The sequence below is a fragment of the Cygnus olor genome, chromosome Z (assembly GCF_009769625.2).
Source record: "Cygnus olor isolate bCygOlo1 chromosome Z, bCygOlo1.pri.v2, whole genome shotgun sequence".
Taxonomy (NCBI): domain Eukaryota; kingdom Metazoa; phylum Chordata; class Aves; order Anseriformes; family Anatidae; genus Cygnus; species Cygnus olor.
The window spans coordinates 77,165,985-77,192,138 of record NC_049198.1 but is presented as its reverse complement, the minus strand read 5'-3'; the positions used below and the strand labels follow the sequence as shown (position 1 = coordinate 77,192,138).

Below are 26,154 nucleotides of genomic sequence, written 5' to 3'. Positions count from 1 at the left end.
GTGGGAAGCTCTGGGTGTCTGCAGGGAGCGGTGCCGGGTGCCCCCCGAGGGCGTGCGGGCAGAGGGACGGCCGCTCATAGGGAGTGAAAAAAGAGTAAAGGTTTCGCTATCGCCTGTTTTCCACGGGAAAAAAAAAAAAAAAACAACAAAAAAAAAAAAAAAAAAAAAAAAAAAAACACACATCCCCGGGATGGCCGGGGGGCGAGGTGGGTCGCAGCGAGCAAGCATCCATCACTTCTGGGCTGGCCAAAACGCAGCCGGGCCGAGACGAGCATCCCTCGGAGCTGGGGGTGCTGGATCACCCTGTCCGGCTGCCCCCGGGCCGTATGGCACGGCTCGGCTCGGCTCGGCACGGGTGTCCGCCGGTGTTCCTGCTCCCTACCCAGATCAGCATCCCTCCCCCGGGTAAAAACATCGCGGGGTCATGCAGCCGGGGAAACTGCTTCAGCACGGAGTGGGAGAAGCAGCCTCCCCCTAGGAAATGTGTTTTTTTAAAAAAGAAAACCTACGTCTGATGCAATCCATACGATGCCATGAAAGCGTGAGGCTCACGCCGTATTTATTTACCCCTGCAGCTCTACAGCCCGCGGTCCCGGCTGCAGGACAGCCGTGGTGTGGAAGACCTGGAAAAGCTGTCGGGGAAATGCCGGCTTAATGCGTTTTGCATGTTTTGAACTGAAGGCTAGGTGGAGCCTCCGTCCTTCATTAAGAAACTGGCAGCTTATAGTATGCAAATGTCACATCTCTCTGTAGTTCTGGCCACTTCAATTCGTCAGCCCCAATATTCTTAATTTTTTATTCTTAGCCGCAGCTTTCCACAAGTAATTGTATCGCTTTTGTTATTGTTATCCCTATTATTTCCTGAAAATATTGATTACCATATTTAACCCTGCAGATACCGGAGTGCATTACTCATATCTGTTTTGTGCTGCATTAGATCATCTGCAGGAAATGTGGCTACTTATTTTCCTGTTTAATCTAGAGCCAACCTTTCCAGTGATTTATTTAACAATCTCACAAGTCAATATACACAGCGCCTTCTGAGCACACACACACAAACATTTATCTGTTAACATAGGTTCCAAGAACAAGAACCAAGCAGTAAAAGTGTTTAAACTGCGCCCTTTTATGGCTCTTTTTCAGATTTAGACAACGCAGACAGACCACAGGGAATGACAATCAAGACACGAAATGGTAATTTTTATTTTATTTTATTTTCTAATTAAAACCAGACGATGCCATATGCGTTATGTAAAGGTTTGAATATGCGGTCTTCAATGCAGCGTTTCCAGGTGTAACTACTGTTTGCGGGTTTCTTTTTATTTTTTTCCTCGAGATTTTGACCTCTCGGTAGCCTGATTTTTCTAATTTCGTAGTTTGGGTTTGTACTGGATGTCTCTTTGCCTGCAATACTCTCAGCATAGCACAGATACAAGAAATGCAGCAGGCTTTACAGGCAGGTGCCTGTCAGAAGAAATCGTGGCCACAAAGAAATGATGAGGCACTTTGTCGGGTGTCGAGCTAGCCGAGGGACTTACCTGGCTGCTAGGAGAGGGGTGCTGGGCGAGAAGCGCTGCCCTGGGTTGTACCAGCGTGAATTCTGCTCGTGATGCGCCTCTCAGCAGCTTCGGTGGGGCTCCTACGGGTGCTCCTGGCGGAAGGTGGGGACACCGGCATGAGACTGTGCTAATTAGAGAGTCAGAAGCATTCCTCTTTACAGCAAATAGAGACTGTTTATTCTTAAGAAATCCACGCAGGATGTTACTTCTTTACGTCACAGCCATCTGGAGACCTATAAAAAGATTAGAAAACAAGCATGGCAATCACATACTAATCTACAGGCCATTAACGGGAATTTATTAGGGAGGCAGGAGGAAAAAGCAAATGTTTGGATTCGGTAGCTTCCAATGTGCAGATCATTTGAAAAGGGATTTTGGGACTGGGAAAAGGTGCATGTAGTGGTATCAGCTGCTATTCATGTTTCAGACGGTATTTGTGGCAGTAATTTCAGAACTACGCGTTGTACAAACTTTTCACATGCCAGAAAATGCTGCAGGCTTGTATGTGTATGTATGCTAGCAACTGCTGCACGCTTTTTTGTGATATTTAGAATAAGCAGAGACTTTTGTGCACTTTTTCTGGACAGGCTTTTCAAAGCCCTGCTAGGTGATTGAGAGGTAGAACATTTAGTTGGCAATACAGCTAATGAACAGCTAGGTTGTAACTGTGGTGTTGGCTCTTTTGGCTTACTGAAGCTCTCCTGATTAGTCAACAAAACGTGGCAGGTGTATTGCATTTACTACGTGTGCCAGTGTCTGAGTAAGTGAGGCGGTCTTGAGAAAAGGGCTTGGTGTTTTTAAGGTATGTCTTGCATCTTTAAGCATGAGTGTTTGGAGAAAAAGAAGTAAGCTTTGCACTTAACTGGAAATCCAGTAACATGGTGATGTGTTTTAAATGCATGCATTACTGCGTAGTTATGTGTCTGTGTTGACATGTGTTACACAAACATCTACACGAGCACAGACGTATACACACACACACATGCGCGAGGAGCACCTGGGTGTTCATGCCTCTCACTGGAAGAATTTAATGCGTGAGCTCATGGGCTTGTTGTGTGTAACACATGCCTGATCGCTAATGCTGCTGCCTCTAGCTATTGCCAGGAAATATATATATATTTCTGTCTCTCTGCCCATTCGGAGGAGCTCGTTAGAATTTTACATCATATCGCAATGATCATGTGCCTGCAGATGTCTAATTCAGTCGTGTCTGTTGTGTCTGAGCAGCCTGAGAGGTAATGAGGGAGCAGGGTAACCAACAACGCGGCGTTATAGGGACCCTAACCCTTCCTTGCCAGACTCTGCAATACCCACAAAGACCCCTGGAATGACTCGCTCCTTGGCCCCTGGTATACAAAGCACTGGTGGCAAACTGCGATGTCCCCCGATACAGGGATATCCGAAAGGCACCACATAAATAATAATAAAAAAAAATAATAAACTATTCCGTCTCAGATTCAAGGGATGACAATCTGAGCGAGCTCCCTGGTTAGTAGCATCACTGCCGAATTCAGGATCGGGCACATCGTCAGTGTGTCCGTGTTACTTCGTGGCGGCAGCATTAATCGGGGGCCTTGTCTGATAAATGAGACACTTCACCGTTTCTGTGCCCTTATAACATTAACTCATGATAAAAAAATGGGCTGGTTGATGTAGGTGTCACTTTGCAGTGCAACCACACGCACGTACGTGTGTATTTTAACACTAGTGCACACACACTGACACATGTATGTGTGGTTCCCCTGTGCACACAGCAGCAAACATGCAAACAGGCTGTGCAGCCAGTGCAGAGCCACCAGAGCTTCAGTTTAACCCCGTGCACTTAAATTTTCCCCCTTAAAAACAGCACCATATGCAAACACGGGTCAATTTACAAACAGATCCATGTGAGTGCGGGGTGGCATGTGCCCTACAACGCTACAGGAGGACAGAGCAGGGTGTGCTGTGCTTTATTTTACAGCCTAGAAGAGAAGCAGCAGCACGAATTTTAGGTCGTAATTCCTTGAGCAGCCCGTACCATGTCTGTGCCGAATTTTCCAGTGCACGTCTTACTCCTGCTGCCGCTCCTGAAGCGCATTTATTAATTTCTACTGTAAATACTGCAGATCTCGGTGCGAAGATTCACCGCATCGCGTGCACCCGAGAGACCTGTGATGTTTGCACTTCGGACTTGGGAAAAAATTCTGTAGGAATCATACCGTTAAATAATTCAGAGTGTAATGTTCTTTTTGGGGCGGTGGGTGGGGAGGTCGAGAGGCTGAAATCCTCGCGTAACGTGGGCGAACAGCCGGGGCAGACTATGGTCCCCCGGGGACTATACTACCCGGTCCCACGGGTAATGCGTGGTTTCCCCACTCCGCGTGCAAGGTCAATAAAAATCGAGGATAAATCGGCGATTTTTTGTTAACGGAGGCGTTTCGCCGCCCCCGGCGAACGTCGGCGCACCCTACCGCGGGCGCGCAGGGGGAGAGGGAAGGAGGGAGGGAGGAAGGGAGAGGGGAGGGAGAGGGTATGGATGCTATAAAGCACGGCGGAGCCTGCTGCCCGCAGCATCCCCCGCGCACACGCGGAGGGCAGCGCGCAAGGAGCCGTCCCGGTGTCAATACCTGCGGGGCAGAGAGAGGCAAAGGCAGAAGCTGCCCGTGCGATCCATCTCACGGCCGCTCCCGACACCCGCAGAGGCCAGGCCCTGGCAGCAAAGTGCCCCCCTCCCCGCCGGCCCCGCGGAGGCAGGGCAGAGGCTGACACAGAAGAGAAGCGCGAGCAGGGAGGCCAACCCACCCCCCACCAAAAGAGAAAAGAAAAAAAAGAAAAAAAAAAGACCTGAAAACGCTTTTATCTGTCCTTAGAGAGGGCCGGCGGACGGCAGAGAGGCCTGCGCCGGCCGGCAGGAAGGTGAGGGCGGCGGGCGGAGGCTGCGCTGGATGGAGGCTGCGCCGGATAGAGGCTGCGCCGGATGGAGGCCGCCGCCGGGCTCATGCACAGCAGAGATTTTCGCCTGACGTCCTCATCACCTTGGCCTCCCGCGGCACGGGACCTCTGACCCCGGCCCACGTTTCGGCGCCGGGAGCCCCCCTTTTTCTCCTCCTCTCACGCCGGGGGCGGCAGCAAGCCGGCAGGAGCGCGCCTGCCTCTCGCCAGCCCCGAGAAACCGAGGATCTTCCCCAAAAAAATCATGCACGCACGGTGTTTGCGACCGAGCTGCCACCGTTTGGCAAAACGCTCTCTGCCTCCATAGCCTTCAGGCATCAGCAGCAGGATCCTCGGGTCATCTCCTCACTTTCTACTGGAATGGGATTTTATCCTTCTTTTTTTTTTTTTTTTTTTTTTTTTTTTTTTTTTTTTTTTTGTTCTTCCTCCTTACACCGCGCTGGAAACTGCCGCTGGCTTTCACGTCTTCATAGAGGCTATGAAGAGCCTTCCGTGAGAACGAAGCGATTTACAATGCAAATAGAGGCCTGAGAAAGGATGGATGCTTCTCGCTCTTAACGCAGCTTGACGCACCTTAATAGCGGGTTTTATTTTCTGGTGCGAGCAGACGAATTGTGGGCTACCGTTGCCGGAAATTACTGGCTGAAGGGAAAAGTTCGGAATAAACTTTGGAGGCAACAGATCTCTTTTTTTTTCTTTGGATGTTATTAGCTGCACATGCACACAGACACACAAACCAGGTCACAGTTGCATAAAAGGATGAATATTTTAAAGCAGGACTAGTGCTCTTGGCGGAGACAACACGGCTGTTTGCCAGAAAGATTTTGGAGTCTAGCAAGGGGGAGGAAAAAAATAAAAATAAAAATAATAAAAAAAAGCTTTGAGGGAAGCGAGTTGTTATCTTTGGTTATCTAGCTGTATGAGTGTTTTGGTCTTCATAAAGCTAGATAACCGAAAGTAAAAACTCCTTCAAGATCATCGTACAGCGCGTGAAAATGAAAGACTACTGCAAGAGACAGTAAAACCCGAGAAAGGTCAGGAACGCTTATTGAATCTAACATTTTTACAGCTGGAGGTGGGAATGGAGGAAATTACATGGCGTACTTATGCCAAAACGTGAAGTTGTCAGACGCCATAGCTAGCTGCTGCGACGAGGAGACGTTCCTGCTGGTAAACAATGCGCGTGCAACCGCTGCTGTCATAACAAAATCAATAAGTAAGGACCCAGACCAGTTAACGTTGCGCTGGGGTGAGAGGACATATATACCTATATATATACCTTATATATATACATATATTCTCAGGAAACTATTTGGGAAGGCCGAGTTTCATTTTGCGTAGTGATTCATTGCAATGAAGTGGCCATGCAAACAAAGCTAGTAGCTGGTGATGATGAAGATGGTCATACTGTGTGGACTGAACTGAGGGAAAACAAAACCAAACCAAACAAAACTGTCTGCGTGCATCTGAGACAAAGCGTTGGGTGTTTGCTTCGAGTAATATGAAAGCAGGCTTTCAAAAAGTTTACACTGAAGTGTAGGCAAGCTTAATAATTTATATCTACTGAGGACTCGGTGGAGCTGCACAAAGATGAAAAAAGTGATGGCCGATTTTTATTCTTCTATTCAGAACGCGAGCACAGATGCTTCTCTGTTCCGAGAGGGTTTCCTTGAGGAAGCTACTGAAGCAGAAAGACATGATGGAGACGAGACCGCCTCCCCCCTTGTCAAAGTGTTAAAAAATGTTCTGTGTCTTACTCCGCGCCTAGCATTGGAAATGAAAGTGACATTTACTTCCAAACCCACGTGTGCGCCTCCTCTCTTTTTCTTTAAGGATGATCAGATCTATCCGGGAAACAGCGCTGGCATCCCAAACCGAAATAATTAGGACGTATATAGACCTGACAAAAACGGAGGGGGGAGTGCTGGGGGGGGCGGAGGGGTTGGGGGCGAGGCTCTGTCTTGCCTAATTGATTCCGCTAAACGCCGCGCAGGAGATGTGAACGGCCGGGCGCCCCCGTTCCCACGCTCGGGCCGGGCGGCAGCGCCGTGCCCCGGCGGCCCGTGACAGACAGCGCGGCGGGGGGCGCGGGGGGGCGACGGGCACGGGGGGGGGGCGGGCGGACCCCGGACCCTCGCCCCCCCTCGGGAGAACGGCGGCCGCCGCAACGGGGAGGCGGAGGGGGGGAAGGACGGACGGACGGACGGACGGACGGACAGGACGGAGGCTGAGCCTCACGCCTCCCCAGGAGTGGGGGGCACAGAGGGGGCGTCGCGGTATTATTATTATCATTATCATTATCATTATCATTATCATTATCATTATCATTATTATTTTTACAAGCGTCTGTCCTGCGTCTGCGGGCAGCGCCTGCGGTGAAAACGAGCGGGGGGTGAATGTCTGCGGGCGGCGTTTTTTGCTCTGTACTTGACGCGCGCGCCTCCCCGGTTGCGGTGTCGCGATCACAGCCCGCACGTCGCGATTGCGTTCGATACTTATCCCACAAAAAAAAAAAAAAAAAAAAAAAGTTCCCGCGGCCCCGCCGCAGGTGCTTGCACGGAGCCCCGGCACCTGCAGCCGTGCCCGGGGGCTGCTTGCCGAGAGGCGTCGTCGCCGGCAATTAGTATTTGCATGACAAAAGTGCGCCGTTTTCCTTTCTCTGTGAGCTTCAATTAAGGCAATGAGCTGCTTTCTGGAGAAAGCTATTGTTTACTTAGTCATTCAGCGGAGTCAATGCGCTCAAGCTTTCACTTGCGTCTTGGTCTTTGGCGAGGAAAACACCCAAGAAAAATACTAATATTCCCGCCGCACGCTGGCCATTGTCACATCGGATTGTTGTGTTGGTGCTAGGTGGCTGCCGGTCAGTAAAACGCACAGGGCTGCTACCGCTAGCAGTGCTGGTATACCTTTCGGTGCTTTAGGAGCAAGGCTGTGCCCCCTTTTGTCCCGCCTGTCCAACTTCTGGCTCGGGGACGGGAGCTGGAGGGCGTGCGGCTCTCGCGGCGAGTGAGGTTCCTGCAGGATCACCTGGATGGGAGGTGCTGCGTCCCGAAAACTGCGGGGGGGATGGGGGTGGGGTGGGGAACAATATGCACCTTTATGTTAGACGGGGGAGACGAAAAAGAAGCGTAAATATCATTCGAGCAGTTCTTTGAAGGCTCGTTTCAGCACTGGGAGAGCCCGGATCAAGTTTATTTAGCATAGCGGCGCATTGTAAAACAGTTGGAGTGGAGTTGCAGGCTGCGTGAGCGTGCATGTTAACTAGCAGGGACCCGGGCTGCCTCTTTGTGAGAAGGGAGCAGCAGATTGCTCTGCAAGGCCAATGTTAAAAAGGCAGCTGAATTTAACACCATCTGGAAGAAAAGATCCCTTCACGACTTTCTCACACCGTCAGACAAAACTAGTGTCTCTTGTTCCGAGCCCTTGTCTATGCAGCCATACAATACTGGGTCATTATACTTTTGCTGAGAGAAAATTTGAGAACACAATATGGGTAACCAGTGAATGACCAAGTTTCATTGTGCCCGCTTAAGTCGATTGAAATCTACGTCTAGAGCCATGAATGGCAGCATTGTTTTCCTCACCGGGGCTGTACTAAATGTCAGCACAGTGTAAAGAAAAACTTGAAGTCTGCAAATAACTTACCAGATCTCAATTATAATATTTTCCCACACTAGAACTAATATCATTGCTAGGGTCTACAATGCACAAAATATAAAAAAAAAAAAAAGCGGGGAAAAAAATGAGTTCATTTACAAGTTATTTTAGCCAGATAAACATTTTAATTTTCTTGCGGGAGCTCGAGTTTGGTGCGTGAGGCTGGCTAATCACTTCCCGAAAAGTTACAGAACTGATTCTTATGTAATTGAGAAAATAAACTGTGTAAACAAGCTTGTGTTCTGCAACTACTGCAGCCCTCCAGCCTGGGACCGATAAGATGCTAGTAAGAGCACTTGGTATCACAAGGGTCGCCTCTTCTGAGCTGGGTCTAGGGAAAGCTCTCCTCTTGAGCGTCTGGGAGAAATAAGGCTGAAATTCACAAACAAAGTTGTGGGAAATGTGTATCTCCAGGTGCTGGTGCAGAAATCTGTCAGTGCAAATCAGTGCGGACCCAGGTACAGGAGAAAGGTTTCTTTTTTTTTTTTTTTTTTTCCCCACTTGATAATGGTTTCCACCTTAAGTGGAAATGGCAGTAGGCAGTAAGCACTGCCATTTCCCCCAGCCCTCCGCTTAGCACCCACGCCGCTGGCAGGGTCTCAAACTGATTGCCCTGCGACCTGGCTGTAAATCCCCCCCGCGTGAAACACCCACGACTAGGGGCAGCCCCACGCGTGTCACTGCCGTCCCGGGCTGGGATCCTTGGGACAGGAGCTCCCGGAGCCACCCTTGGCCTTGTTGGGGGGGAAAGCTGCTCTGCTGCCCCCCTGGCCTCGGGCCGACGGCTCCGTGTGGGCAGGAATGTGGTTCCACATCGTTCGTTGCCTTTTACTGCCCTTGTTATTTTAATTTAGAAGAGAGAAAAAAGTCGGTCTTTGGCTGTTAAATTTCCTAACTAAATAGCAAACATGAGATAAAAGGTAGTGCGTTTTGATGGGCCTTGCTGGAGGGGATGGGTGAGGAGAAAGAGGCTTGCGGCGTTGCAATTGTGCATCAGCAGTAACCTGTTTGTCTCTTTTGGATGCTCTTGCCTGCATATAGCCATGAACATACACACACATAGACATTCACAGTGTGGTGTAAAGCAGGCACAGGGATTGCCTGCATGGCCAGTGTAACGCAGGTGAAGTTCTGGCACTAGCTCCTGGGGCAGGAGGTGCCTTGCACCCAGCTCCTATCCAGCAGACACGTGTACAGGGCACAACAGGTGAAAGGGAGCGGGGTGTTCTGCCAGTGTCATTGCAGCTATGTGATTATCCCCCTAATTCTGTAAGATGAAGCTATTACGAGCCAAATCTCCAGGTTTTATCCTCGTCGCTCGCTCCTCCCAACGACTGGACTTGTGGTTGTCCTCCCCTCTCGAGGACAGCAGGAATAGCTTTGGGATTGAGTGAAAGAAGTTAACAAAGTAACCGTGTTAGCAGGCCACATCTCACACTTGCCTTTACAGCTTGGGATCCTGATCTCACACTACACCAGGCCACAGCAATTGAGGAAACTTACAATCAGCCGCCCACAGAAAAGGCCCTGTCATGGCCTCACAGCGGATGAGCACAGGGGGCACACAGGAAGGGCTCTCCCCATTCCCCGCCGTGGGCAGAAGCCCCCCACGCATGTTGCTTTCCCTCTGGCAACTTTTCTGCCCCCTTTTCCCTCAGACCCCAGCACACCCCAAGCCTCCCATCGCCACCGCCACCCTGCCCCTCATCCACCCGACAAAATGGAGGCCGGCGCTGATTTGCGTTTCCATGGAGATGGCCCGGCCCCGGTGGGGCCGGTGGCAGCGGTGGGGTGCCGCCGCGGGGGGCTGGCGGCTGCTAATTGCCGCCGTTAATTAGCGCTGATTACCCGCACGGGGGGGCCTCCTGAGGGGGCGGCGGCCGTTAAGGCCTCGCCAAGACAGCCGGGGGCACGGCCCTTTGGGATAAGGCCCGGCCTGGCGCCCCCAGCATGGTTCTCCATCTGGGATGCCCTACTAAGGGCGTTTGGTCAACAGCCGAGGGGTGCTGCAAATTCATGGCACAAATGGCCTTGTTCCTCCATGTGCAGGGCACTTCGGGCATCTTTTCCAGTCCCTGCAGTGGTTGCTGAAATATAAAGTGTGCAGTGCTGGGGACTCCTGGCATCCCTCCTCCTGAACACTGTCAATTTATCTATGCGAAAGTGTATTGCGCAAAGAACCCCAGTCCTTCTTCATTTGCTTAGCAATTAGTGGCCTACTGTGGCTTCGACAGTGCCCAAAAGCATGTGGCGTGTGAGCAGCCATGCGCAGTGAGCGGTGCAGGAATGAAGGAAACTGCTGACGCACAGGGGCTTGATAAGGAGCACTTTAGCCTTTTGACCTCCAGTTTGTACACCAGCATGGAGAAAGTAGAGGATAGGTCAAAATGAACTTCATAAATAATGGGAAATAAATCAGTAATTTGTCTTCTTTTGAGTCTAAGAGGAGTTTGTTGGGAAAAATAAATGTCCAGTGTTTTGGGTCAAAGCTTGCTCAGTCTCTCCACACTCACATTGAATCATTTTATGCCCTTTCTAAAGGACCTGTGTGGTCGAACAGGGTTGTTTTAATTCCAAAACAAGCTCTGTGCAAACAAAAAGTTTGTGTATATATATTTTTTTAAATCACTATTTTAAAAGAGATGTCTTTTTGAAGTAAGTTACATTTGCTCTGTTAGTTATGTCAGTTCTCAGAAAGGGACATTAACATAAAAAAAATACTCCACTGTAATTATTGTTTGGAATGTTACATCTAGGAAACAAGATTTGGAGGGTTTTTTGTTTGTTTGTTTGTTTGTTTTAATAAAATAGTGTCATTATCATGAGCATAAGGTAAAAGTTTAATGTAGTTGGAGTTTAACACAATAACCTTGTATAAGAGAGCTGGAGTCAGTAACAGAAAACCTGCACAGCAAGGGCAGAAAACATACATGTAATTCCTTCTCAGCTGTGGCTCAGCAGCAGTTGTGTTACATCACAAAAACGTAAAATTAGCACTCTTTCTTATGAAGTATGAATTACTGTCTTTAGCTTTTTTCTCTCTCAATGTGCGGTTGCTGTTGTTGCATCTCACAATTCTCCGCAGATGCACAGAAAAGTACAACCTCATGGTGGAATGGCCTGAAACAGAGCCAGAACTAATTCTTTGCTGTCTTTTCTATGTTAAAATTTGGTTCAAACCAGACCAGTAAAATCTTTTTCTCTATGGCTGTAGTCAGCTGCTGTTGGCTCAGCTGAGCACTGAGGATTTAATGGGTACCAATATTTTACCAGTGGGCATAAAAGTATTGTTGGGAAATATATGAATATTAATTTTATGTCTTCCTCTAGATTCCCATAACTCTTCAATGGCATAAATTAGACTCCTATGGCATCTATGTAGAGCCTCTTTCTACTTCAGAAGCATTTGCACGGTCAGGATTGGCACAGGCAGGCTCATTTGTGTTTATGCGTTTATGAATTACTCCGCCACCACTCTGCCCGCATGAACGAGGCACAAAACTTGCATTTCTTTCCTGCGTGGTCCCTCACCAATGGGACAGCCTATAGTGACTAAACAGAATCAAGCGACCCTTCACATTGTGCTAGGACCATCAGTGTTCCCTCTGACAGCTGACAAAGAGACACCTCAGGATTTTATTGTACACTGTCTTTAAATTCAATTCCACTCCAGTAGGAATAATACTTGATTTGAAATAGAATATTTTATTTCCTTTTTTTTTTTTTTGTGTGTGTAAAAGTTGTCTTTTTTTGTCTCTTTTTTTTTTTTTTTTTTTGTAAAATAAAACTAAAAAGAGAAAACAATATTTCATTTTCCTCATTTAAAAATGATTCCTCAAATATAGCTACGTTAGATATTACACCATCTTGCGCATCACTACATTATTAAGTAAATCTAATGCCCGGAGTCATTAGGCACATTCCTGCATGTCATTCTGATATCTCTCCAGTCCACTGGATTTTGAAGAGTGATTATGTAAATTTTTCACTGATAAATAAATTACTATAATTGTAGTTGAAATACCACTCAAATTCTTAAGACTATTGCATCTAAATAATATATTATGCATTGCTTAATTATTTATCAAGACTAATTCAAAATAACTGTAGGGCAAAGCATACATTTATTTTTAAATAGCCCCTTTTTTTACACCAGGTACAAAAATGTTACAGATGTCAGAAAGAAAAAGAGAGAGAATAAAGTTTCCTTCATTAGATGCAAGGTTTTTGTTTGGATTAGTAATATTGCAACAGTGATGCCATTCTTCTTGTGATCATGCTATCAATCCAAACATAAGTTGGCCAATACGTGTGATTTCTGTTAACAGGAAGTCAGGAGAGTACAGTTAATGTGGGTGGAAGGTGACGGTATGCAACAATAAGAGGAGAATAGCATTTTTGACTTACACTGAGAAACAGTGAGGTGCTAGCAAGATTTTGGCAGCTTTAGACTTAGAGGTGAGCGTTAAGTGATGTGTCAAGCATTGCACAATTAAAATCATGGGCTCTGTGCATTTTGAACCTGGCATTGATTTTGGATGTGGAAAAGTCTCAGTGAACTGCCTGTTGGTTATTAGCAGCACTTGGCCAGTTTCAGGGAGGCCACTTAAGTGCACTTGTCAAGGAACGTTATTTTCCACCTTGTGCAAATTCTAATTCTAGACTGGGTTCTAATCATCATTTAGGAATCATCATCAGTATCAGAAGTTCACAGCCTATACACAACGGTTTTTCTCTTCCCCTTTCAGAACAGACCTCTATCTAGCCACTAATTAAATACAGGAGATTGATTGCAGAAAACCTTCAAGGGCATATTTACTGTAACATATATAGTAAGCCCCATTTGGTGCATTAGCATTTAGCCATTTTATGAAAATTTAGTGAGAAAATGACTCATGTATATGATTTAATATGCATCAGCAATAACTCGGAACATCCTTATAAGAAGAAAGAAATTAAAAATTCATTAGAAAACTAAACTGGTGTCTCTACATGGTTAAAACATTATTAAAGCATATTTCAGTGTTTTGCTTACACCAGTGTTCTCATCATGGTGCCACCATTTCATGACAAAGAGCGTAGAGGAGAAAACATTCAACTTAAAATGTCTGCTGGCACACATCGCTGGATTTGTATGTCACTAAACAATGAACAAGCATAGCCTTGAATACCAACTATTTAATTAGCACTTTTGCCAGCCATGCATAGAAAATAGATCATTTACATGCGTCTTGCTTAGCGATTATTCCCATAAAAAGCTACCAATTTTTTGTTTAATGTATGTAGCAGTCATGTATGCCATCATAAGAAAATCAAAACATATGTTATTATTTTAAACACCTTGAAATTCAGAAATTTAATTAAAACATGTAAAGTCCTTATATTTCTCTTGGAGGTATATTTTAATTATTTAATTTAACCTTAACTGCGCCATAAAGGGCTGTATACAACTAATAATTAAGAACTTCAAAGGGCAACTGAAACCTCTAACAGTCCTCAGTTAATTAAAGGCTATTATTACAAACCTCTTGAACATACAGTTACATTTAATGACAAGTGGTGACTTGTAAATGCTGCATTTGAAAGATACCGCTCCTATTCTAAATGCTGTTGACAGATGATGCTGGAACTTGTACGTTCTCCCAGTGAAATACTTTATTTTGAACATAAATGAGATACATTCATGAAATTAAATATTTCTGTCACTTGAAAATGTATTATTTGGAGTACTTTCCTTAGAAATATTCATTAGTTTTGTTCATGTCTTTCATATCTGCAAAACAAATATCACCGAAGGAAAAAAAAAAAAGATATGCCAGTTATTGTAAATGAAAGTCAGCCATTTGAGCACATTTTGCTAATAACATACAGTACACTGACACGTTCACTTGCTGTATACACAATAAACAAGATATTATATTTAACACACTTTTTTTTTTTTTGAATGAGTTTAAAACATTGTTTTCACAAACTGTGTGTTCAAGCATCTCCAGGAATGTAGGCCACAATACCTGCCAAAAGACATTGTACAACCTGTATATCGTATATTGAGCCCTGTCCTGTCAACTCCCGATTATTCAGATAGTTGTTACTCACCTGTGGTGCCTCCTGAAAGAAGCAGCTCCTATAAATAGGAGATACTAAAACAAACAGATTGGGCCTGTCATACATAAAATTAAGATTTCTCAGTAATGCATGTGAGTTTGTGTATTTTGAGTTTTAAACCTGACTTTGACCTGTTCTTTGTATGTTTTCATCCCCATAGTTTTGCTGCCTCAGATGAAGACCAATCCCATTTTTAACTGGGTGTTAATTGCAGAGAATGTTAAAGACCAGAGTATATTTGAAGCTTCAGTTCTGATATGATGCACTCACCTAAAAATGAGCAATGGAATATGCAATTTTAATGCTCTAATAAATTCACAAATGAACAATGTATTTTTTTTTTTTTTCCAAAAAGTGCTTATATAGTCACACACTGGTGATTTTTAGGAATTTTATTATCTGATTCTATGTATACTGAATTAATAATCTGAAAGTACTTAATTTACAACAATTTGGAGACAGCAAATGAAACAAGTTACTGTATTTGGAAATGCTGCAAATACTTGCGGGAAAAGAGAAAGAAAAAGAATAACTGATTAGGTTAGCAATATTGTCTGGAAATCAAAATATAGGATTAAAAAAAAATTAATGGATACTTGGGAGAAAAAAACATATATTTCAAACATAAATAAATAGTCTGTGAAATAATCTGTGGAAATATACACTAAGTAATAGGAAGAAACCTAAGAGTGAAAGTGGACCACAAATTAGTTATAAGGTTGCAATATGACTAAAAAAATTGTAGGGGCAATATCTTTTATGCTGTATATTTAAAGGCATCATATTAGAACCCATAATTTCCAGAAGGCAATATTAGACTATGTAGAATACAGCTTGCAGTTCAAAAAACTGTAATGAGTCAAAGTGATGAGATTCACATTAAAAGGGAAAACACAGAATAGATGGATTGGTTCTGGAGGAAAGCTTGAGAGAACTAGGTGAGCTAACTGATGATCAAATGCAAATGTGCATGTGGGTCAGGTAGGGGTAATCCCAGCTACTGAAGGCTTGCACTGTGTTACATGGTCACTCTTTGTATGCACCTGGAGTTTTATGTAACATTGACCAAAATCTACACTGAAAATTGAATGTAATACTACTTCATTGCTGAGATGATGGTCAGTGTTACTTAGGAAAGGTAAATGAGAAGAAACGGAGCACAGAAGCTGGTTGTCTGAACATCTGGAAAAATCTCTGGCAAGGAGGTAAACTGTGGGACAGTTTCAGAGGAAATAAAGGTGACTCTTGTCAAGTCATTTAAATCTGGAGCGGAGAATACTCCAGAGAACCCACTGGAGGTTACAGTCCTGTCTGCTAGAGAGGGCCGACCAGATCAGCTCTTAGATCTTTTTCATCTCTAAAATGTTATGATTCTGTTGTCACTTGATTCTGAGAGATTCTTTTGCCTGGCATTTTATTTTCAATAAAATGCTTCCTGAAGATAAACCTGGACAGCTCATTTGCAGAATGGTTTAGGGAAACATGCCTGATAGAGAGGCCTATAGTGATAGAATTTGCTGCCCAGCCACTATCCTGGGAGTAGTAGAAATACAAACATTGGCTTGAAATATAAATTTAAAAATCAGAAGTGAAAATGGTTGGTTTAAGATGCACAGCTTTATGCTGAAGTTCCCAATGGTATAATTAAGTTACATATAGGCACATACCTTCCACTTAGTTGACATGGGTAGATATGTACTGCCTTTTCCTTTTCACCACTTCCTGTAAAACAGCTTCTGAATTACTTTTTTTTTCTATGAACAGGTGAAGTAGAAATATATCATATTACATATCACTATGTTTACATAGTAATGAATATTATATAATATTTATATAATACTTTGGAAAGTACTTGTCGTTTCATCGGAAGCTATTAAGAGGATCTTGTGTATTTGCAAAAGCTACATTTTCTATCTCACATCAAGCAGGGAGGTATGTAGTGTATTAACTCAATTGAACTCTGCAGCCCTAAGCCTTCAGGTGCCTGGTTTTAGGACCAAGATCACCCTGTGCAGCCCTGTATTCAGGGCATGGCATGGGCACCACGAGGTGCTGTAACGAGGTCTGAAGTAATGAGGCTGATGGAAACTGGCTGTATGCTTGGCGAGCGGTTGTCTAGAGCTGGAGGGGAATTCTGAGGATGGGGTTGTCAATTCCAAAATGCTTGAGCAGGTCTTCAAAGGGTTGCTGCTTGCAGACAGACCCAGACCTCTGAATGGGGAGAGCCAGCAGAGAGCTCACTGTGTTACAGATGGCTGTAGGAGAGGTGATGGCACTGAAAGTAAAGGTAGTGCCTGCAACCAGCACTTTCTGTAATGCAGTGACCTAATGATTGGATCACTTTTACAGAAAATTGCTGTTGAAGTTTCAGCTCCTTCCTCTACTACATTTGTGTCTTCGTTATCAGCCATGAGCTGGGTGAAGCTGTGCCACTGCGTGGGGATGGAATTGAAGGCTCAGCTGTCAGAGGAGAAGGGAGGGCAGAGGCATGGGGTCCTTTGGTTGAGGGGTCTGGGCACAGAGCAGGGAGAACTGGACTGTGCCTGTGGTTTCTCACCTTGTTCTGTCAGTTCTGATCACCGGTGTATTGCAATTCGAGCATGAATACATTCTGGGTGGAGAATGGATTGAGAGCAGCCCTGAGGAGAAGAACCTGGGCGTGGTGGTTGATGAGAAGCTCGACATGAGCCGGCAATGCGTGCTTGCAGCCCAGAAAGCCAACCGTACCCTGGGCTGCACCAACAGCAACGTGGGCAGCAGGGCGAGGAAGGGGATTGTCCCCCTCTGCTCTGCTCTCGTGAGACCCCGCCTGGAGCCCTGCGCTCAGCTCTGGGGGCCCCAGCACATGAAGGACATGGACCTGTTAGAGTGAGTCCAGAGGGGGTCACGAGGATGATGAAGGAGCTGGAGCACCTCTCCTATGGAGCCAGGCTGAGGAAGTTGGGTTTGTTCAGCCTGGAGAAAAGGCCCCGGGGAGACCTCACAGCGGCCTGCAAGTGCCTAAAGGGGTCTGCAGGAAAGCTGGGGAGGGACTCTGTGTCAGGGGGTGTAGGGATAGGGCAAGGAGTAATGGCTTCAAGGTAAAAAAGAAGAGATTTGGATTAGATATAAGGAGGAAATGCTTCACTCAGAGGGTGGTGAGGCCCAGGCCCAGGCTGCCCAGAGGAACTGTGGCTGCCCCATCCCTGGCAGTGCCCAAGGCCAGGCTGGATGGGGCTGGGGGCAGCCTGGGCTGGTGGGAGGTGTCCCTGCCCATGGCAGGGCGTGACTGGGTGGGTCTTAAGTTCCCTTCCAACCCAAACAACCCTGTGATTTTATGGTATTGCCATGCTGAGTTTTACAATCCCTGAGGGAGGCTGGTTTGGGGCTGGCATGAATGAGATGTGGTGCAATTTTGGGTATAGCCTTCTTCATAGGATCTGTGCCATGACTGTCCCCCACTCCTGTTCATATTGCTGTCTCCTTGGGCCTTTTTCTTCTCTTGCCGTCTTACCCTCTGTACAGGCTCAAGGCCCGAGGTGCAGCAAGAAGCATTTGTGTGCAGTGTATTTGAGAACAGGGCCAGAGGTGCTGCAGTGGTAAGTGACCACCATGAGCGAAGGCTCAGCTGCTGCTGCTGGGATGGGAGCTGGGCACCAGGAGCAGGGGAAGAGATGGAGGAGGAGAATAAGGTGTGGCAGGGCCACCAGTGACAGAATTCAGCCTTTACAGACCTTCTTTGGTTGTTGCCAGAGAAGTTAATAGAATTAATTCAGATCAGCCATGACTTTAAATGAGATCAGAATCACATACTTTTTTTTTTTTCTCCCAGAGTTTTGCCTTCTGCGTTTTCCATTTTTTTTTTTTTTTTTTTTTTTTTTTTTTTTTTTCCTTCTCCATTGCAATTAGAACAGGTTTTCTCCTGCATGCGTTTTTGCAGGCTTTAAATAAGCAATGAACTATGGCTGACAGGTTGAGGAGTTTGTATGCCAGAGGTAGCCTAGGAAGTATGGTAGGTGACGGTGTAAGGTATGATTATTGAAAGGTAACCAAGCAGCTATTATGCACATCTTACTTCTCTGGTTGTTTAACTCTCTGTCAAACAGCAGGAATCAATTTCAGTGGTGTATATTTAAGGAGAAGTAACTGCAGTGATTAAGAAAATTAGAAACACTTCAGCCAATCACACAACGCAGTGCAGAGCTAAGACCAAACCTTTACAGTAATTGGGCATATCTGAACAGTAATTGACAAACAGAAATCAATTTTGATTATAATTTTGTCATGAAAGCTTATTCTGCTGTGTATTTATGGAATTTATCTTTCATTGATATATGTTAGAAGTCCAGATGAAACTCTGTTTAATTTATTGTGAGTGTGGAGAGAAATGGGTAATTACTGCAAAGATGTACAGTCCTGAAACTCTCTACTGCTGAGCTCAGAAATAATTAGTAAATAAAAAGCTATCACTTCCCTTTTCTCAAATAGATTTAACAAAATGATATGATCTGTGTTTTTGTTATTTTGTCTTTTTGTTCAGATGAGATAGAAAATATCTGTGTAAATTAATAATGACCCTTTCCCAACAAGTTTGTGGCAGATTACAGAAGGATTAGCAGTAGTTTAATCAATATTTCACTTTTTTTTTTTTTTTTTCCACAAACATGGAAAAACAACTGAAGGAAATAATATTGATTCTACCTTAACTAGTTATGATGTGGGAAGAATTCTCATCACTTTTTGAATTTGTTTATGCTGATTATTATTTAAAATATTCCACATATTGTAAAATTGATATGGTAGCTGAATAAAATTAAGGAAAATTCCAAACCAGAAAATTCCCAACTATTTCAGTTAGTGGATCTAGATATAGAAATCAGGATGAAAATAAGACCTATTTCCCTATATTTTTTCTTATGTTTATATACAAAGTCATTCCAAGTAATGTGCCATCCTTACCATAATGTGTAGCACGTGCATACATAATGAATTTGTCTATATGTATGTATATGTATCCAGAGAGAGGGAACTTCACGTATCCAATCATTCATAAATGTTTATTAATTCATTTTAAAATAAGGTACATTTGATTGTGAGGCTGACTGCTCTTTCTGAAAGAAAAAAAAAAAAAGGCAGGGAAATCTTCCATCTGTAAATAATGTCTTTTACAAGAACGAGGACCTTACTTGACTATAATGATATAAAATAAATAAATAAGTAAAACCCACTTTACTCGCTATAGTTTAAAAAGGTATGAGAAAAATCTGTTTGTTTAAAAATAATTTTATTATTTTTATTATTATTATTATAATTTCTAATTCTACTGCCTATGAAGAATGAAAATGCCTATTTTTTCCTGGAAAATTAATCTGTTGCTATCAGTTTGAGTTAATAACCAGTGCAGGTGATTTGGTACTGGAGATACCTGATTTTGAATTTATTTATGCAGCAATATTTAAGGAAAGAGCTAAGGTTCAGCATCGTTTATGAATATTTATATTCATATCAAAAGATATTTGGTATGCTTTAACAAGTGAACATTTTGGTATTATTTTACCAAAACGAGTCACCAGTTTAGACATGACCTCAAAATGTAGCTAGACTATAACGGTTCAGCACTGCTTAGAGTCAGTTTGCACCTTGCTCTGAAGTGAGGTGTTTTAGTTTTGTGACTATTGGCAACTGAATTTTTTTCATCTTCTTCAACTGTACATTTTGGTGACACCTCTCATAACGCTGGCTTGTCTTCAGTGGAGAAAGTCTTACAGCAACTTGACAGCTAGGAGAATGATGACATCAGAATAACGAAGGAATTGAAACCAGGATAACTGAGAAAGAAAAACAAATTTTAATCAAGTTTGCACACTTTTTTTTTTTTTAACTTACTTTGAGAAGTCATCAAGTTCTACTAACCAGGGCATATTTTAAGAAGTATTTTTGACTTTTGAATTAAGAGCTGGCATATGCAATATTTCAAGAGATTCTTTAACTATAGTGAACTGAATATTCATCCTTGTTTTTCTAATATGGGAGAGACAGTTTCCCAACTTCATGTGAAATGATGAAGCTGCATGCTCAGTATTCTTCAATTCAAGGGCTGCTTGTTAGACATGCATTCATGACAAGTAAAATTCCTGATTTTTTTTGGTCACTGACTTAGTTAAATAGATTGACTTCAGTAAATTTCAGATAAACTAAAGCTTATGCGAGCTAAACTTGTGTGTAAGTGGCTCATTTGATCCAAAAAGTTTTTTTTTTTTTTTTTTTCAAACCTCCTCAGAGCATCTTATCTTGAAATTCATTCCAGAGTAGCACCTCTTAAGCCTGGAGATCTGAATGACACCAAGAAGTATTAGATAAATGTCCATTTAGAAAGTAATGTACTATCCTCTGTATTTATCCAAACTAGATATTGATTTAGTTTAAGATAAAATTAAATTCAAATATTTATCTGCAATAATTCTTAGAGAAGCCACAACTTTTGGAGAGCCCTGACAGTGCTTATTTCAGTAAAGCATGCTAAATAAATGAAATAAATCTACAGAGGAGATATATCTATATGTATATATATATACATATGTTTGGAGAAAATTAGCAAATTTATTTGCTTCAGAAACAGCATAGTGTTTTTCAGGATTATAAGCTTGTGTGATCATCCTTTCAGTAAGGCTCACAACTGTAACTGGACTTCAGGATAAGGGTTGCAACTTTATCAGTAAGTTAAATATCAAAGCAAATAAGTGCATGCCAGAATCTCCTCATCATGGGGGTCAACAGAACTTTGTACAAAGCCTATGTAGAAATAACTCTTATGACAAGTTTATCCAGGAGATTCATCTTCAAAAAACAAGAATTAAGAAGGAACTTTTCTTAAGGAAAGTCTCATGGTGGATGAGTCTCATAAGCTTGACAGTTTAATTCCAGTCCTGTTTTGATATGTTTTAGTTTAATCTCAACGGACCCAGCTGAGGGTTTTACATCTTCAAGAGCAGATTCTTAAATTAGACGGGAATAAATTCTTTATACATGTTTATAAGGTTTCATTCTCTTAACTTTTTTTATTATTGTTATTTTGAAAAAAATTCTGTTATAAGGGGAAAAGAACCCAACAAATATGGATTACATATGTTAGGTAGATATTGAAGTTCTTGACACTTTCATGCTTTGGCCAGGTGGATCTTGTTTCCCACAAGAACCAGCAAAAACACAGCTCCACAAAAAGCTAAGCGCCTTCTGTGATATGCTCATTTTAATTTTAATGGAAGTTGAAATCATTCAGCGCCTTGTAGTAGATACTCAGCAGCTCAAAGGACTCCAATTTCCTTCTCAAATGCAGGGGAAAGAACAATAAAATAAAATCTCAAGGCAGAGTCAATGTGCCCTAAGGAAATTTCTTTTCTGACCCAAATCTAGCAATCAGTGAAATGTAGTGTGTGACATCAGGAATTTTTGACAGAACAAACTGTATTTATAATTGTACCATTCCTTCATGAGTTTTAATACTGAGGCAAATGGCAACCACAAAACCAGTAGGAAAAGAAGGAAAAATTATGGGTGGGACACCAGCTGTTGAAGAGCTTCCACTTCCCATTAGAAACTCTTGGTCTTGTGACGGGGCCACCCTGAGCAGATTCATATGAATATGAACAAATCTGCACACAGTGGCCGTGCTAGTGGATGGTCAAACCTCCCAGAAACCCAGGAGGGCTTGGCTGATGTGGTCCTTGTGGAGGCAGAAAGAGATGTTACAGGACTTCTGAACCAAGTTTGTAATTCCTAATTCTTTCCTGGTGCTGAACTATTTATCCTAAACACAGCAGGGTGATAAAAAAATACTGCAAGATAGAGTAAACCCTTGCCAGAGTAAGAAGGAAACTTTCCCGAGCTTTAATTTACTAGAAATAATATGAAAGGAACCCACTTTATATTAGTGATTGTTCTTAGGTGGTGGAGCTCTGTATGTGAATGAACTGTTCCTGGACTGACTTTAAATGGCAAGACTTATATCTGATATGTTTGTTGCAAAGACTCTTTGTTGGTACCTCAAGAGTGAGCAATGCAGTGGTTTTCCTTTCTTCTGGGAAACAGAGAAGCACTTGAGAGCAAAACTGCTGGAAAAAAAATACTATTGGAGATTTTCTTGTTTGATAAAATCCTTTGATTTTCTTTGGGGAAAAAAATGTTTGGGTTTATTCATTTATATTATAAAATTGCTGCATGTGATTTGAAGGCTGAGTGCCTTTTCTCATGTATGCGTGATGTTCTGATGTAATATAGTCTTCTGTCTAATCAAGGTCTAGATGCATCATTGGAGTTGCATGGCTGCAGGTGCCTGCATGCTAAAAAATAACAAACCCAGAGCATAAAGGAAGAAATAAATGGATGACAAGACTTTTAAGAAAATGTGGTACAAGGTTTAAATATAATAATACCTGATGTTGCAATTAAATTTTAAAATATCAGAGTAAAAATAACGGGAAAGTTACTTTTTATATTTAATGTTTGAATTTCAATAGATTATTTTACCTTTGCATTGTGTTACAGAGAACAGAAGCTGTCTTTATTTCTCATAGAGAAAGGAATCAGGGATAGGTTTATATGGAAGAAAAAAAGTAACAGGAGTTAAAAATTACAAAAAAATATATATTATTTGAATATGCGAACCCCAATAACTAGCTTAACCTAAGCTGTAACATCATAACCAACACAAAGAAAATACTATCTTCAGATAAAATCCATGAAATGTGACTTCAGTCTTAATTTCTTTGTGCAGACAGATCCTTGCCTAGGTTAAGCAAAAACCTAAGAGCTATTTTCCACTGTTTTTCACTTCCTCAGCTTACATATCCACTTCAAACATTACTTTTATCAGTTTGGACAATAGAAATAAGATTCACATCAGTTGCTGGTGTAGATAAAATATGTCTGACTAACGAAGAACAAGACTTTTTCTACTATGACAATGAGTTATTTAAGCAATTCCACTGATTTCCCCCATTAAGAAAGCTGGCAGATTCTCAGCTTAGGCAAAAGATCATGTCTCTGTTTATTTTTAAAAGTGGTTTTAGTCACAACAATCACCATCAATTTTAACAATAGTTTTTGGTTGTCTGTATGAACAGAACTTGAACTCAGCCACGCACTTTTAAAAATTCATCTATTATTCCATGCAGAATAACTAGTGCAGAACTCAATTTCTGCTTTAATTTTAAGTTTGCATCCCTCCATTGAGAACATTTGTTTTTCCCTGCATTGCACATTGGCACAAGAAGCAGTACCGAGACTTTGTAAATGCAAGTCTGAAATTGCTATGGCTATTAAACATAGCCATTTTTACTCATTAAATAGCTTCTTCTGCACCTAGGTAAGGGAAAAAAAAAAAAAAGTAAAATCCTGTTTATTTGCTTAATAGATTAGCTTAATAAAGAGAAAAATATTGTCAGACATGTTCACATAAGACAAAAATGTACCAGCCTAAGTGAAGGATGGGAATTATTTTTTTCCAGTCTTTGTGAAGTTTGTTTCAGCATCAAGCATAGAGGTAATTTAACCTCATAGATGCTAGAGTTTAAGTTAAACATATATTTGTAAAATGTTTTGCTTCTGGATAAATTTTGTGTGAAAGCTGAATTTCCAAATTCATCCCTTAAAGAAGCAGTTTAGGTGTTCTAATGGTCCTTGCATTGTATTTAATCTAATAATGTGGAAAACGAAATTTCATAATTACATTAGTGTGAGTTTTGTAACTTTCACAAATATCAACAATTATTAAATTTTAAAAAGTAATCTTAAAAAATGGAAGTGCAGTGTACCAAAATCAACATATAAATCTTATAAATTTTAAAAGAAAATCAAAATAGTACTTTAAACTAGACAGTATTTTTATGGTGGTTAATACAAAGATATTGCAGTGTGCAATACAAATATAAATGCCAGTAAATGTGATACTATCTGTGTGCCAGTGGTATAAGAGTTTTTTTGAAATGAGAAATGTGTTTTATGAACATTTAGAAATGTAAATTATACCCCTAAAATGAAAAGGAGCTGTTTCTTGATAATTGCATTTTTTCACTAAGCTAAAATTGTATGGGATGTGGCAAAATCTCATAATAGATAATTGACATGAGTTTCTTTTTTTTTTTTTTTTTTCATTCTGTTTCTCAATCCACTTAAGATCTGATTCCCACTCTTCCCCTCACAATGCGACTGAAAAGTATTTATCAAAGAAATGAAGACTGTGAGTATGCTGTAGTGTTCAACTTTTAGGGGCTCACGCAAAACATCTGATTTTGCATTAAGCTGTCATTCACTTCTTGCTTTTCTCCAAGACTTATTCACTCATTTGGGGCCAGATTGTGCCATTGATTTTTAACAAGAATTCCCCACTGACTTTAATAGGAGGTTCTGCTCAAAAATCAATTGCGTGATCTGGATCACTGTGAGATTCCTCCCAAAGAAAGAGCCTGATGCCTCGTAAAAATAGGGTAAGTGGAAGCACTGATAGTGTGGCAGCAATGTGAGAGCTGGGAAATGAAAGAAAGGCTGATAGCAAATGGTGCTCAAAAATAGAAACCGAACTGAAGGTGGTGTTTTGGCTGTTGGGCCTTCTCCAGGCAATGTGCTGAAACCAATGTTTTTCTGTTTCTTCCTCAGCCGGAGGAAGGCCTCAAAGACAGGACATTGCCTTCACCCTTGCTTGGCATTCCTGCACGTATTTCAGAGATGAGAAAGGTGTTGCTGGGGCAAAAATGATAGGGAATCGGGAAAGCAGAAGAAAAATGCCAGTATCTTTCCTAACTGAACAGGCTCTGAGAAATATGTCCCCAGAATTACTTCTAAATTCAGTATTCTGTCCAGGGACATCTCTGGTAAATAATCAAGACTTCTACTGGCCTAACCAAGCCCAATTATAGATCTAAGCATTGCTCTGAAAATCACTGCCCCCCACTAGCAGTGGTGCCTTAGAAGGAGGGCGTGATCCTGGCCTCCACCATACGGCATTGCTTGTGCAAGGTGTTTCATGGAGGTTAAGTGTGCAAAATGGGATCTCCTTTGTACGAAGAGAACATCCTGAGCAGGTCCACTGAGGCCAGGGGACTTACTTCAGATTCCCAGCCACGAACGTAGGAGCTCATAGGGTATATTCACTTGAGGTTTATTTATGCTTGGTTCTGTGCTTGGGCACCTGGGTTTTCTTTTAAAGATACAAATTTCAACATTCTTTTTGCAATTTGTATGCCTGCGTCATTTACATCTTCCCTGTAAATTGCTGGTTTATAATTCATATGTAAATGTAAACTCTTTAAAATAATCTGTCCTTGAATTTGAGGAGATAATACTGGGGGGGGGGGGGGGGAAATCAAAATATTAACTCTTTATTCAGCTCAGGAGTTGTAGTTCATTGCCTCTCACAGAGATCTCGTACAGGCGCATTCTTGGAGCATACATGCGAACATGCTCTGCTAAAAATGGGTTTGCCTTTGACAGATGAGGCCTTAGGCGTGCAGAGGCTGTGACATTCATGGGTATAAACTATGAAAGCCTAAAACACAGAGGAAGCAGCCTTCTGATTTTCTCAAAATAAAGCAATGTAACCTCATGTAGGAAGGAGTACATGCAGCCTCCGAAAGAAACCCAACTATTGTTGTTTAGAGTTACAGAATTTGTCAAAAAAAAAAAATTAGCACTTTTACAGTGCTTTCCACTCACAACATTGCACAAGCCATAATTAATTAACCAGTAGGATAGCTGATTTGACATGATGTCGTCTTCTCTTAGGGTAGCCATGACTTTGGGTAAAAATCTGTATACCAGTGAATAAAATTGTATCAGAGAGCAAGACACAGTAAAGAGACACAACCATGAATGCTTCTGGAACCAAAATACGTGAAGAAAAATACAGAAGGCAATATAAAGACTCAGT

At 42.4% G+C, this 26,154-nt stretch overlaps 1 long non-coding RNA gene across 1 annotated transcript in view; it reads left to right on the top strand.

Annotated features, from left to right (window-relative positions):
* The first annotated feature begins 1,140 nt into the window (after positions 1 to 1,140).
* The window catches only part of LOC121062072, a 91,821-nt gene continuing 66,807 nt past the window's right edge, over positions 1,141 to 26,154 (top strand). The window contains exon 1 of the long non-coding RNA XR_005815395.1: positions 1,141 to 1,194. This is a non-coding gene — a long non-coding RNA (uncharacterized LOC121062072). The remainder of the gene's footprint in view (positions 1,195 to 26,154) is intronic.